The sequence below is a fragment of the Falco punctatus genome (assembly GCF_963210335.1).
Source record: "Falco punctatus genome assembly, chromosome: 15".
Taxonomy (NCBI): Eukaryota; Metazoa; Chordata; class Aves; order Falconiformes; family Falconidae; genus Falco; species Falco punctatus.
In genome coordinates this window covers 22,146,937-22,160,476 of record NC_137595.1, presented here as the reverse complement: position 1 = coordinate 22,160,476, position 13,540 = coordinate 22,146,937, and the positions used below count along the sequence as shown (strand labels likewise).

The following is a 13,540-nucleotide window of genomic DNA, read 5'->3' as shown; positions in this document are numbered from 1 at the left end:
GCTGCGGTGCAGAAGTCCTGTTGCACGGGGCTTGGTGGCTGTGTTGGTTACAGGGCATTAAAACCTCAGCCTGGGTACAGCGAGCTGGATCAAAACGTACTGTAACTGTTTAAATCAAATATTTATGGAACGCTGCTCACTCCCTCCACGGTATCTTCACTGATTGGGGAAAATAAAAGTGCCAAATTTACGTCTGTTACAGTAAGTTAACTGGTGCCGGTCGAGGTGGATGCTTTGCTGGAGACCCTGTGGAGGTGTTTGGGCTGCCCTGCTCATGTGCCGAGGGTGCCCAGCAGCGCTGGCAGGGTGGCTCACATGAGTGGCGTTCGGTTCCCCGATGGAACAAGTGACCAGGCAAGGGACCAGGAGTGCCGAATTTCTGCTCTGCCATCTGGTTTCCCTGCTGCGGTGTGAATGCTGCTCGCACCCTTGTGCATAGCTGGAATTAATTAATTTGATTTCTGTGCATTCCTGTAAGGAGAACCAACAGTGTGGTGGTGTTGGGAGAGGGTTATGCTGTGCTGCCCGGCACCTGTGTTACCCAGCGGGGTATGTGCCAAGAGCCGCTCCGAGCAAACCTCATCTTCTGCTGTGCCGCTGGTGGCTGAGGCGCTGCTGTAGCGGGGATGTGGGACAGGGCAGGTGGTGCAGGATGGGCTCTGTCGTTCCGAGGGGCTGCAGCGAGCTTGCTGCCATGCTCTCCTGCCAGAGAAGACCCGTCCCAGAGCCTGTTGGTGGGGCTCTCGAACTGGAGCTCGGTGGCTGTTGCTTGCGCAGTGGGACATGAGTGAGCCCTTTGGCAGGAGGAGCCGGTGGTCCGAGGGGGGAAGCCGCTCATGGGAGAAAGAAGAAGCAGGTGCATCAAACATACGTGTGGAAGCAAGGGAAGGGAAGATGCATCATCTCCTTTGGGGGAGCCTCCTGATGAGTTAAGCTGGAAGTGCTGGGGAAAGGTCTGCCTTGGGAAGATGAGTCTGGAAGCTACTGTTCCTGATCCTGGGTACTAAAAGTCACGGGTACAATTGGTTGAATTTTCTGACCCTTTGCTCCATTTTTGGTTTGTCCCGTGTCTGTTGCAAAAGCTACTACTTTCCCTCCTGGTTACGTGAGCACTGGAGTCTCCTGCTCTCTCCCGCTGCTGTTACCGCTCATTTTACTAAGTGCTGATTGCTCTCAACCATCCTGTCCAGTCATTTTTTAATCTTTTCAGCTTGCAGGCTCCTGTGAAACTTCCAGGTGAAGCGTGAGAATGGGTTTCCTTTTGGATTTATCTTACTGAGACCTTTCAGAAATAGTCTGGGGAATCCTGATGGTCTGAGGCCAGGAGCTGAAAATCACCCAGCTAATTACTGCAACCTGGTTATGCTTGGAGCAGTTATTTCTGCCTGCATTTACCTGGCTGTTTGTTTGTGTCTTGTGATCTCAAAGACTTCCCAAATATTTGCAGTAATATTAGCTGATTTAATAAACTTACTCTGCCTTGCTTAAAAAAAAGTAAAAAAAAAAAAAAAGTTTCCTAAAGGACATGGGTAAAAAAGGGGAGAAATAGAAGGATCAGAAATGCCAAAGGAGCGCTGCTGTGGCTGCCCCAGGATGCAGCAGGGGGTTGCTCCCTCCCTGGCTTCCCCCATGGGCCGGGCTCCTGCCAGCACCACGAGCCAGGGTTCTCAACACGTGTCTTGCCCAGTGGCCTCTTGCCATCTGTGTTTCAGGGCATAAGCATCACCAGCTTTGATTTTTGTGCGGCTTTTTTGTTACTTAAGGTTTGTTGTATTTGGCCTTTTTACGTTGAACATGCAATAGCTGTGTTCGGTGCTGACATTAGGACACAGTACTAATTTTCTGTTAGATGACAGATTTATTGGAGTTTTCTTCATCTACACAATATGGCCTGAAAACCTGAGTTATAATTTGCCAGAAGGGGGCATTTTGCAAACATCAGAAAGGATTTCAGTAGCACGGGAGAGCTCGTATTGATTATTAAGCAGGCAGCAATGCACGTCTGGAAACCACAGCCTGGTGCCTAAATGGTATAGCATAATTAGTGTGCACCTACACCCTAGTGAATGAATTTTGGGGTGTCGTGTCTGGAGGGCTGAGTTCAGGGAGACCAGCAGGGCACTGAGTGGTTGTTAAAATAAATCATGGAGGAGCGTTGAAATTATTTTTTTTAATGAAGCCACTTAAAAATGCGTTTTCCAGCTATGTCCCAGTAAGTGGCTTTTTTGCCATAGGTCGAGCTCTGAGACCTTCCTGCTGCTCTGATTTCTTGCACATGGTTTCTCTGCTCTTCCTCTCTGGACAGAGGGCATCGCCCCGTCTGGAGCCCACAGCTCTGTGTCTCCCTTTGTTTGAACATGCTGCTAAGCTGCCTGTGGCTTGTCCTGACCCAAGCCAGACACACACAGCCAGAAAAGCCAGTCCTCTGCTGTGGAAACGCCAAGAAGCTTTGCTGGGGCTCTGGGGGTTGGTTTTCTTGCGTGGGGTTTGTGTTGAATTTAGGGTCCCAGCCAGCAGGCACTCTCTGGCCTCGCCATCTCTGTCCTCATCTCTTCTGTCCCCATCCCAAATGCAGTGGCCTTCCTCGATCTTGGGATCAAGGCTTTGCTTTCTTTGTCTTCAAAGATCTATCTGCTGTAGGTGCAGCTGGCTGTTGTAAGAGGCTGGCAGGGGGTTGTCCCCCTGTGCTGGTGGGGTCAGTCTTGCTCTTCAGGGTGCGCAGCCTCAACCTCAGCTGGTGGCAGCTGCTGCGCAGGGCTGTGACACCTCTCATCGCCTCTTTGTAGCTGGGGAGAACAAGGCAGAGACAAGTTAGGTGAGCTGATGGAAGAAATGGGGTGAAAACCGTTTGTTCCTGCTTTAACGCGTCTCCCATTCAACATGCCAGCTGCTGGGTGTACGGTTTTACCTCGAAAGCTGGCCTTGTGTACCGGTGTGCTTCTGGAGCAAAGGTCTCTAAACAGCCTGTACCCATGTGCTTTGCACCAATTGGCACTTCATATGTGCTGAATCCAGCAGCAAGGGACTAAATTTAGCCAGTTGTGTCAGTTCCTCCTCTCATTTGAGGTCCTGAAGCACCCCAGATTATTTGGGGTCACTGCTAAGGCAGGCTCAGGTGCTCTCACCTGTTTTCTGACCTTGTTCCTCTTGAAATAAATGCTGAGCTTTCTGCACGTCCGTGGCGAGGGGACGGGCTAACGGGGAAGGGAGCACCGTGTAGTGTAAGGGCAGGTGCTGCTGCATGTATAAGATGACATTTGTATTTTCCGTATTTTGCTATGGATACTTGTGGTGGGCTGACCCTGGCTGGGTGCCTGGCACCCACCAAGCTGCTCTGTCACCCCTCCTCAGCTGGGCAGGGGAGAGACAATATAACAAAAGGCTCCTGGGTTGAGATAAGGTCAGGGAGATCACTCAGCAACTACCGTCATGGGCAAAACAGACTCGACTTGGGGAAATCAAATTATTACCAATCAAATTAGAGTAGGATAATGAGAAATAAGACCAAATCTTAGAAATGTGTTCCCCCAACTGTTCCTTCTTCCCAGGCTCAACTTCACTCCCGGTTTCCCTCCCTCCTCCCCCCAGCAGTGCAGGGGCTGGGGAATGGGTCTGGGGTCCGTCCATCACACGCTGGCTCTGCCGCTGCTTCCTCCTCACAGCCTGCCCTGCCCCAGCCGGGGTCCCCCCACGGCAGACAGCCCCCCACGAACTGCTCCGACCCGATTCCTTCCCAGGGGCCGCAGGTCTCCCCACACTGCCCCAGCCTGGGTCCCCCCACGGGCGCAGCCCCCCAGGCCCAGCCGGCACCAGGGGGTCCCCAGCCCTGCCCTCCCCCCCTCCTGCCAGGAGCTGCCCCAGCGCCGCTGCCCGCGGGTCACAGCCCCCTGCGGGCACCCCCTGCCCCGGGGGGGCTCCCGGGCTGCGGGGAGGGGGCTGCTCCCCCGGGGGCTGCGGGCACAGCCTGCCCCGCCGGGGCTGCCCACGGGCTGTGGGGGGTCTCTGCTCCGTGCCTGGAGCCCCCCTGCCCTCCCCTGCCCCGGGTGCTGCAGCGCTGCTGCTCTCGCATGGCCTCGCTCCTCTCTCCAGCTGCTGTTTTTTCCAGCAGTTTTTTCCCCTCTTCTTGAATCCGTTATCCCAGAGGCTCCCACCATTATCCCAGAGGCTCCCACCGTCATCCCAGAGGCTCCCACCGTCACTGATGGGCTCAGCCTCGGCCGGTGACGGGTCCCTCTTGCAGCCGGCTGCGTGGGCTCCGTTGGACATAGTCATGGAGTTGTTTAGGCTGGAAAGCAGCTCCTCACAGAAGCTACCCCTGTAGTGCCCTGCCGCCAAAACCCTGCCACACAAACCCAGTACAATACTTTCAGGCAGGTAAGTAACTTTAGGGTCAAAAAACCTCGTAGAAATGGTTTCTGTCCTGCCTTGAAAAAACTGTAGAGAAATGAATGACACCAACTTTTGATGACAAGTGTCACAAATAGAGCTAGAGAGATGGTAGCAGTGAGACATTAGAAGGATGCTGAGTGTGTGGGGGTGGTGGTCCGCCCGATGTTGCACACTGAACGCTGCACCTCCTGCAGCTGAGAAGGGTCAGAGGTCCTAGACTGGGGAGGTGGTGGCAGCAGAGCCCAGGCATGTGACATTTGCAGCTTCAAACCCATAGCTCTTGTGTTGTGCTGTCAGGTGGAAAGGCAAAAAAACCTTGAGCTTGGAGCAGGGCGGTGGTTTTATTTGTGTTGAGCATGCTGGTTTAGTTCTTTCTGTTTCCCCAGCTCTCCTCAAATCCTTGAGCCCGGCAGAGCTGTGGAATACCCAGTTCCTGTTTTGCCATAGGAGTTCTTCATCTGCTTTTCTTTGTGTTCAGGATTGCGATCCATTTTGATCCCTCATTCTTGGTAGAAGCTCCAACAGGTCCACACCAGAGCATTTTGCATGCAATTGCTACCTCTCTGTGTCTGATGCAGTGCCGACATTTGCTCTTTTCTTACCGGCACCTGTTGCCGTACTGAGAGAGCTCTCTGCGCTAGCCCCACTCCTGAGCTTCCTGCACCACGCGAGCGGTGATGCTCAGGTTCACCTCAGCCAAGCTGAGACTGAAGCCTTCCAAGTCACAGCCCACTCTGATGTGATGTTTTCACATGGACTGCAGGGTAGTGAAATATCCGTGAGAGAAAGACGCGTCCAGATGTTGCAGAAGGCTGGGTGCGATAATGAATTATCCACAGCCATTCCCAGGCTGGATGGCTTCTGTTTCGAGCCGCTGGTGTGGTTTTACCTACTTCCCGGCCTGGACTTGGTTGTGGTGCTTTGCTTGTTGTAAAAACAGTGTCCCCAGGAGCCTTGAGGAGTTGCCCCGGTGCATTGCAAAGCGGCTTTTCTTGTGGTAGTGCTTTCCCATGGTATTTTGTCTTGGGAGCTGGCGCGCGCTGCCGCACAGGAAATTCTGGTTGCACCATTATTGCAGAGCCTATTGTTTGGGGCAAGAGCAGGATTCGGTCTTGTTCACATCCTAAAATGTCTCGCTGTGTTAAAAGGATGTTGCGGAGTATCCAGGGCTGCTGGCAGGATGGCAAAGCTCAAAGCTGGTTTTGCACAGAGTTCACGCTTAGCCCAAATCCCTGCGTTTCTGCTTAAACTCACCACTCGGGTTTTCCATGGGAATCCTCAGGATCAAGGAGAACTTGGAGTGAAAGCAGAGCCAGGGCATGGACCCTCATCATAGTTTGCAGCTTCTTACTGCTTAGCCTGCTCCTTCTTGTGGATGATGCGTGGCAGACGTGTTGAGTGATGCAAAATCAGGGTGTGTGGGCTATACAGAAGCCCATCAAACCCCTGCCTTTGAGATACCAAAAAATGTGATGTGGATCTTGCAGGGGTAAATAGGCAGGGACAGCATGTAGCAGGCTGTGTTTTCACCTGTCACAGTCTCGTGGTGTGACTGAGGCTGCCTGTTAACCTGTCCATGCCTCAGTGTCTTATCTGAGCATTGGAGTGAATGCTGTGCTGCCTGTGTTTGCATTCACTTTGTTTTTTTCCTCTTAACTAATCTTTGTGGCTTAGATGGTTGGCAGTGATAGCTGTATTTCCCAGGCTGTGCTATCCAAATTGCAAAACACCGTTCCTCACCCGTGCGAACCGCAGGTCCTCTCATGCAGGGCTGTGTGTAATGTTTTGGCTACAACTTGCCCGCCGGCAGAAGCAAGAGGATTTGAAAGCTTTGCTGTCTGAGTTGCATCCCCCCTTGCTGCGAGGATGGTTGATCACCCCTCAGGTTGCCTGCTTCAGCTCACAGCTTCCCTTCGCTGCGTTTTTCGTTTGATTTTGGCTGCCATCCCAAAAGAGGGAAAATACCAAACAGGGGCAGGTGTAAAGAGCAAAGCTGCATGTGTGACATTCCTCTACTGCTGCACGCTGGGGCAGAATTAAGCGTGGAACTTCCCAGGGCTTTTGCAGACTCTGCATCCCAAGAGCTGAGCTGCTGCTGCCCCAGTAAAGCCCCAGAGAGCTGTGCAGGCAGCTAGCCCCTCTGTGCACGGGTGGCACAGAGCTGCCAGCAACCTGCCCTGTGCTGGGAGTGAATTTGCTGCTGGAAGCTTGTCTTGGTCGAGGTGCCACGCTTCAGTGTGCATAGGTGAGGCGGTGAGCTCCCTCGAATGTCACACCGGCTGGTGATGGTGGTGTCAGCCGGCTGGCAGTGCAGCAGGAGATGCATGCTGGCTCCTTTGCTGCTGCAGCAAACTGTTGGTATCTTCAACAGACGCCGGCTTTGGTTCGAGGGCACTGCTGAATTTGTGGAAACAGGGTTGATGCTGCTGCTGTGCGCTGGCTTGAGTGAACCGAAAGGCTTCTCTGACACTACGGTAACGAGCGGAGCAAAGCACGAGCCTGGCAGAGGGATGGGGAGCCTGGCAGTAGTGTCCCTCATCTGAACAAGCCACACTGGGAGCAGTTGTAGCTCTGCTCTTGCTGCTCCTCTTACACTGGTCTGGTGCAGGACAGCAGCTGATGTCGTTCCACTGGAACTGGGTTGACATTGTCTGCCAGAGGCCTCCCGTACACTTGGAGACTTGTTTGAGAGAGCCATTAATCAGTTTAAAACTGCCCCGTTTCACTTGCGGGTATAAAAAAACACCTATTGTGTGTAAAAACAATGCCACTGATGTGAGCGTCTGCCCTCAGCGCTGGAATTGTTCAGCTGAAGTGGTATGAAGTCACACGTCTAGCCGGAGCGGTGCGGTCATGGAGCCTCTGGACTCGCAGCTTCGGCTCAGCTGTTGGTGTGGGGCTTCACCGTGGCAGTGCCTGGCCTTTGCCCGTGCTGGCGCAGAGGATGCACTTGGCTGATGGAGGGTGGCCCCAGGGTCCTGCCTGAGCTGGGGCAGTGCAGCAGGGAGTGAGGAGGAGGAGAGCATCCAGTGGGTTTCTGAGCAGCACAAGGAGTTGGCTTTGCACTGGAAGGGTGCTTCCCGGTGAGCAAAAGCACCAGCACCAGAGCCCATTACTGCCTTCCCATCCCTCCCTTCTGCCATAGGGAGTTAGACAATGTCCCAGGGTACAGAGTACATCCTAATCTTCTGCTCTGCTCTCTGATTTCCACACCAGACCAGAGCTGAAAAAGACACCAGCAGCAGCAAGTGCAGGCGAGCAAGACAGACGGTGTCCCTCGGTGACCCTCTGCAATCATGCTCTGTGTGTCCTTACAGGTAATGGGGAAGGCCAGGAGAAGCAGCAGGGCTCAAGGTGTTGGCTTCTAAGCATTTTCACACCGTGCTGTGCACAGCTCCATGGTGCGGGCAATGCCGGCAGACTGAGCACAGCAGGGGTGGGTGTGTGGGAGCCCACCGCAGCCCCGGGGATGCTGTCCGCAGCCACAGGGGATGATGGCTCTGTGTGTGTGTGTTTTCCAGTGAGATTTTATACAACAGCAGCCGGTGAGTTTACTTTATATGGTGTAAGTCCTGCCAAAACAATTTCTTCCTGTTATTGCTGCTCCAGTCTTAGCGGAGCGATAAGAGCCTTTTGCAGGGAGCTGGGTTCTCCTAGGAGCTCTCCTGCTCCGAGCCAGGAGCTTTGAGCAGAAGTTCTCAGGGTGACTTTTCCTCAGTCCTTTACCTAATTTCAAAGTTACATTTAGTTAAATGATAAAAGGAACACCGGAGTATAGTCTGCATAGGGTCTTTCTGCAACCAAATGGATGGGGTTCGTTTTGGGCAGTATTTCCCATGAATTGTCTCTTCAGTTGCCCGAGGAGGTAGTTATGGATGGCCAAGACCTTGGCCTTGAAGCCAAAGGCTTGTGTTAAAATATATTGAAGTGGAAGCTGAGACAATGTGGGGCTTTGTTTGGACCTGGACTAGATTTTGGACAGTGCCACAGGTCTCATCACTTCTCCAGCTCGGATCTGGTGGCTTTGGCTGATGCTTTGTGTTGCCACATCATTTTGTTCCCAGACACTGAATGGGACCCAGCGGCGCGCTGCTCTCAGGGCTGCTGCACGCTGCGGTCGCCATGTAGGTTTTACTTCCAACAGGAGGGCTGCACAGATACCTCATGCTGCTTGGAAAGTAAAGTACCTTCCTTTTCCCACCTCATTCTGGCAGAATTAGGAAAATGGCGTGAAGCTTCAATAGCTGGAAAGCTCTGGGGCTGGGGGAGTGATTTGCATGGAAAGCTTTCTCAGCTTCATAGCAAGGAAGCACTCCTGCTGCAGCGATGCTCCTGCGTGTGTGTTTCCGCTACTGCAAAGGAAGCTTTTTAAGGCCAAAAGTTAAATATTTGAATGGAAACCAAGATGGATCTTAACCCCCCTTCTGCATGGTTTTTAATTCCTTTTGAGTGAATGAACTGAACCTCAAGCGGAGCCACAAGGAGGTTTGCTGGGTTCCAGCGTGGGCCCGTGACAGGCGGTGCCAGATCAGCCGCAGTTGCGTATGATAAAGGAATCGTTTCAGGTTTCCCAATTGCAAATGCAGTGCCGGTGCTGGGAGGGCTCCTGCCACTGCTTAACAATTGGACTGAATTGAATAGGCTCTGCTCCTGTTCCTAGGAGTGGGCTGCTGCGAGGAAGGAAAAACAGGAGAAAAGTCAGTAACTCGCTAGGGTGAGGTGCTGCCCTTCTGAATAGGGGTGGCAGGGCAGTCCTGTGGCACTGCAGGTCACCGCTTGGCCTGTGGAGAGCAAGGTTTGGGGTAGGTGTGTGCCTGGAGCGGCGTCTCTGATGATGTGGCTGCAGGGAGAGCAAAAAGGAGGTGCTGCAAACCGCCCCGCGTTTGGGGCTTCTGTCAGAAGCATTTGGCTGCAGAGCAGCTTTGCTGTCTAATTGCAATGCAGGGCAACGACGGCACTGGTGTCCTGCTCTTGCCATCGCTTCGTGAGCCCAGCTACAGCTTCTGAAGTGAGCGATGCTTCATGCCCAGTGGTGCATAGATCATGCAGAGCACTTCCCACTGCTGGCAGCACAGGCAGCGTGAGAAGAGGGGGCCACAAAAGCCTGGTATAAATGAGTGAACATCTGAGCGTGCAGGCTGTTTTACAAGCAGGAAAGGGAGCTGAGTTCCTCAGCTGGGCTGGCCGGTGGGACCTTCTGCCCAGGTCTGATGCTGTGGACTGCCAAATGGGGACTCTGCCAAAGGGATCTGCTGGAGCAGTAGCAAATCTTTGTTTCTGACTCTTCAGTGGTTGACGTTTTCTGACTCGGGGGTACTACAGCATCGCCTGTAATCACTCCCAAGGACAGGCATTGCCTTTCTGGCCTCTCTTTGGTCTGTAATTGGTCCCTGTGACTTCTGGCCATAATAAGTTAAAGCCAATCATTATAATAAACTTTTATGAAGATAATGAGTTGCATTAGGTAGAAATATCCATATAAAAGCGACATAAATAAATGCATTTCAGGGCATAAGCCAACCCATGTTTGACACAGCTGAAAGCAATTTTCTCCAAGGCGCAGATTATTCCATAACTGCTCATTAATGAAGTTCTTGCCTCCTTCCTCTGAAGTGTTTTGCCCTTGTCCAGAGCATAGGAGGAAGCAGTGGGCTATATGGAAGCCCTGTGTGGTTCAGGCTGGTGTGCTTGTACCCCTTAATGCCCCTCTGATTATATTCAGTGGGGTTTGCACCCATAAAGAATAAGGGCAATGCCATGTAAACCGTCTATAATAAATATAGGGAATCTATTCACATGGTTTCAGGCTTGAACTTTCTGAGTGATAATTGCTTTGTAATCTTTCCAGGCACCTTGCTTTGATTACTGGAAAGTTTCACCTTTGTTTACAGCTACAGCGTAAGCATGTTTAATAAGACAAAGCTGAAAACACAAAGAAGTTTTTTTTTTGGGAAGGAGCTTTACTGCAAGATGCTGCAGGATAACTCCATGGATCTGTGCAGTGCTATAGCCAGGGGTCACAGACCTGATTGCTAGATACTCCTTGCCGTGCTGTTCAGAAAAGCAAAAGTGTTGCGTGTCTCCTTTCAAACACACTCACAGAAGGAGGTGCAACTTTTGCTGGGAGCAGGAAAGAGCCACAGATTTAGCTATGAAGTTGTCTTTGGAGACCAGGTCTGTCTGAATGGTCATGTTGGAGAAACCCCTCCGTGCTGCATTTCCCTGGTTCTCTATGTATCTTCTGCTGCATGAGGATAAATACATTGCAGGAATGAATATTGAGAACCCTAATTCGAGTTTAGTTTAGGCACCTAAATACTTGTTTGAGCCTGTAAAGTGGGAAATCTGATTTTTATGCTAAAGATGCAGCTCTCCTCCCTGGCAGCTGGGACACGGCTGGGTAGGAGCTGTGGTTAGGGGTGTGTGAGATGGATGGGCTGTGAGCATTTCCTGCGTGTGCGAAAGGGTTTCTAGGGAAGTAGCAATCTGGGATAAGACCTTCCACAAAGAGTTCAGCAAAGTACCCTTTGGAGCCCTGTGCTGGTCTGCTCTTTCTTTCTGTTGCTGGTAACAAGCTGGGGTTCAGCCTCATGCAGCTTAAATGGTGATTTCTAGCTGTAAGGGTAGGGGGAGACCATGCTTGGAGCTGGATAAATGGCAGCCAGTTTTGGCCTGGAGGCTGTGGAGTTGCATTGCTGTAGTGGTGGGTCAGAACTTCATATTCAGCATATAACCCCGCTCCCAAATCAGATGCTTAATTCGTTTATATCTTCCATTGCCCCTTCTCTGCTATTGCATCCAGCTGCCGTTGAGGCTGGGGAAGCAGGGAGTCAGAGGAGGTGTGGTTTGGGAGGAAAGTTCAGCACAGTCTTCTTTCGGGGTTGAAAACAAACTGAACAAGGGCGTATGCCTTTGACGTGAGGATCAAAAAGATTGGTTTTAATTGGGTAGATGGGTGCTTCTCTTGCTGCCTCATTCCTGACTTCCCTGGACCTGTTTTTGTCACCCGTGGGGGCCGTGGGGCAGAGTGGTTGCTGCTTGATGTGCATTTCTGTATCCATGCCCTCAGCTGATGCTGTCAGGACCGAAGCATTCACCTGCTCGTGTGCCAGGTTGCTCTTTGCAACCCTTCCCGATTGCCACGTATTTCAGGGAGATTATTTTTGGCATGCTGGCTGTGTTGGGTTTCTCGATTTTCTTGCTGTGAGTAGTTGTGAAATAGCGGCTGTTCTGCTAATGCCAGCAATGGCTTCCCTGCCGTCTGCTGGGCTGTCGCTCTCGTTTGCACGCTCCTATGGACAGGAGGGAGCATGTCTTTAGAGACAGACAAGAAAAAGTCCAAGAATGATTAAAGTCAATAGAAGATCCCTTTAGCTTCTGTGGGAATTGAGTTTTGCTTGGATTTTCTGCTGGACAAGCCCATATTCTTAAACACTTTTTCTTAAGCGCTGCTTTTGTCTCCTCTGAAGGAAGAAGGGGTCACTTTTTCCATGCCACTGACGTGAATGGTGAATCACAGGGTTTGTGGGAAGGTGCTGTTACTGGGATCAGTAACCTGTCAAAATATTTGCCATCTGCATCTCCAGAATGCCACAGGCACTTTGCAGCCCTTGTGCCAAACGGTTGGGTATGACCACGGTTCAGAGTGCTCTTTCGATGTGTCTCAAGTGCGATAGACAGGAAGGACTGACTCCTTAAAGATTTTTATTTCGAGGGAGGGATATAGCCTATGTATGGGAGAGCCCGTTCATTTTACTACAGGAAGGAAATGTGTCAGCACGTAGCAAAGATGCAGCATATAGCCTGTAAGCCAAGGTGATTTTGCCTCGGTACTGAGTACTAGCTCCAGCCAAATAAAAGACACAACGCTGGAATAACATCCAGAAAACTCAGCAGGTTTTGCAAACCCTGGCAGCGTTTGCTGCCCTGCCTGTGCAGGCAGGTTGAGCACCAGCGTGGGAGTTCCTGCAGCTTTTGCACCAGCTGAGCAGGGTTTGAGCCTCATGGTTGAGAAGACAGGAGCTAGTGTGCCTTGACTCGCTGTGAGCTGGTCCTGTGCCTCCAACAGGACGCACATCCTTGCAGAAATGGATATTCTTGTCTTTTCCAAGTTGTGCTACTGTATTTGCAGTCTGATGCCCAGCCTGCTGTTGCCTGCTGCTGTGAAGGTCTAGGGTTTTCCAGAGCTGTGGCAAGGGTATTGCTGCTGCTCGGTGTTAGCTAAGCGCTGTAACATATAAAAAAAATTAGGTTTGTGTGACGTGAGCTAGCAAATCAGCACGTTGGTTTTTGTGTGTGATAGCAATATTTGTATATCCATGCGGTGCAATTTCCTGCAAAAACTAGATGTTGCCTGCATGTGTTGCCAAACATTTTTGTGCTTTTAAAGCATGGGAGAAGATGTAGGTGTGCTGGGCTCATCCTTGGAGGTGGGGAGATGTACCTTCAGAGGGGATGCAATGAGCACGTTCAGAGTGACTGGTCCTGTGCTTTCCTGTTTATGTGTTTGTCCCTTGCTACCTGTAGCAATAAATACACTTGCTGTTCAAAAGGAGTGACTGGAGAGACTTTGTGGAATATAGAAAAAGGTGAAATGAAAAGATGCCTAATACTTGGAACAAAATCCTCAGCTCCTTGTAAAAAAGATTCAGGCTTTGTTCCATAAGTGGTGATAAAGGCAACCTTTAGCTGCTCCTGCTCAGCTGGGTTTTTTAATCCTAAAAAAGGGATAAGAGTATTATTGAGGAGGGCAGAGTGGGGAGGCAGAGGAGATGTGACCATGTGGCCACCTGTGTGTGTACAGCCTCATCCTGGCGGCTGGGGTGCATGGCAGGGGCACAGCCAAAAGATCAAAAAGCTCATCAGTAATGATGCTAATTGAATCTGATGTGGCTTCCCTATGTTCAGAGCTGGCTGCTGCTGCCGTCGCCCCGCGAAGTGTGACTGGCTCGAGCGGGGCCCTGGTGCATGAGGAATGCGAGCTGACAGCCCTTTTTGCAGGGAAAAGCCACACTGGTGAGACCATGCAGTGGTCCAGACGGGGGATGCGCTCACGGTGCCTGCTTAAAAGCTGCTTGTTTGGTTTGGTATCTGTATGGGGTCAGCAGGGCAGGCTTGCACTGACAAACGAAGGTTTTGAAGTCTTGGGTTA

The 13,540-nt window shown here is 51.5% G+C and overlaps 1 protein-coding gene across 2 annotated transcripts in view; it reads left to right on the top strand.

The window, feature by feature from the left end:
• ARHGEF9 (Cdc42 guanine nucleotide exchange factor 9) overlaps window positions 1–13,540 on the top strand; it is a 236,819-nt gene that overhangs the window by 17,162 nt on the left and 206,117 nt on the right. The window lies entirely within an intron of this gene.